This window comes from Bos indicus x Bos taurus, chromosome 23, assembly GCF_003369695.1.
Source record: "Bos indicus x Bos taurus breed Angus x Brahman F1 hybrid chromosome 23, Bos_hybrid_MaternalHap_v2.0, whole genome shotgun sequence".
In the NCBI taxonomy this organism is placed as follows: Eukaryota; Metazoa; Chordata; class Mammalia; order Artiodactyla; family Bovidae; genus Bos; species Bos indicus x Bos taurus.
Window position 1 is genome coordinate 42,795,005 of NC_040098.1, and position 1,433 is coordinate 42,796,437.

Consider the following 1,433-nt stretch of genomic DNA (forward strand, 5'->3'; position numbering starts at 1 on the left):
ACCCAGCTGCCACGTGGTAAGGAAGCCCTGGCCACTTGGAGAAGCCACTCACAGGTGTTCCAATCCACAGTCTGAGCTCAGAGGTGGTCCTAGGCAGGGCGAGGAGGGGAGAAAGGAGGCTGGGGGTTGGGGGGAGATGGAGGAGCCCGGAAATCACCCCTAGTGTGCTCACTAGCCAACTGGAAATGTCTCTACTGTGCTCACTAACTGACATAGGGAGACAGCTTTCAGTAGCTTTGCTCCACGGACCCGTGGATCTGTCTCCTGCTTCAACAGTGTTTGGACAGAACGGACCCAGGGATGCCCCTCGCTGCAGCCTCTGACCACCCTCCAAACTCTTTTTGCAACCTTCAGAATCAGCCACACAACTGTCCTCAACCACTGGGACCAGCCAACACCACTTTTTGAGGTTAACTCCTTAATACCCACCAACCATGAGCTCCCAGATTCATCAGAATTTTTTCACCTAGGTAGAGACTGCCGTCAACCGCCTGGTCAACCTGCATCTGTGGGCCTCCATCACCTATTTCTCCCTGGGGTTCTATTTTGACCATGATGATGTAGTTCTGGAGGGTGTGGGCCCCTTTTTCCATGAATTGGCCAAGAAGAAGCACCCAGTGTCTCTTGAATAATGCAAAACCAGTGCAGTGACCGCACCCTCTTCCAGGACGTGCAGAAGCTTCTCGAGACAAGCACGGAAAATCCAGGATGCCATGGAAGCCACCCTTCTCATGGAGAAGAACTTGAACCAGGCCATTTTGGACCTGTGGGCCCTGGGTTCTGCCCGAGCAGACCCCCACCTCTGTGGTTCCGGGAAAGCTGCACCCTGGATGAGCAGGAGAAACTCACGGAGAAGATGGGCAACCATGTGACCAACCTGCACAGGCTGGCCGGTCCCCAGGCTGAGTTGGGCAAGTATCTCATGGAAAGGCTCACCCTTCAACATGACTAGGAGCCTCTGGACCCCGGCTGCCTTTGAGTAGGCCTTCTGGGGCCAGGGCTTCTGTCTGGAGCCCTTTTCTGCAGCCCCTAGGCAGCATTTTAATCATCTTGAAGCCCTCTCCCAAGCTCTGGACCAAGCAGAAACAATAAAGTTTTTTGCAGGGGGAAAAAAAGGGAGAGGGGGGCATATAGAATTTCCCATTTGTTCTAGAAGCTGAGATACCCCTAGGAACAGACAGGGTCTCCTCCCCCTAAAGGGGATGCCCACACCCTTTCTCTCTGGGCATGCATCGCTGCCTTGCTTCTATCTCATCTCAACAAGCCATTTCTCTATGGGCTGACCCACTTGTTGTTGTGCTCTGTCTCTAATAATAAACTTTGCATCTGCATTTACCAAAAAAAGACAAACAGCCCCCTTCTCAGTTCCTGCTGGAGAAGACTCTGTAAATTTAACTGACTGAGCCTTCCACAACTGGGAGAACCAAGCTCAG

At 52.8% G+C, this 1,433-nt stretch overlaps 1 pseudogene; it reads left to right on the forward strand.

Moving 5' to 3' along the window:
* The first annotated feature begins 434 nt into the window (after window positions 1-434).
* LOC113881967 lies at window positions 435-980 on the forward strand (annotated as a pseudogene).
* The last annotated feature ends 453 nt before the right edge of the window (window positions 981-1,433 follow it).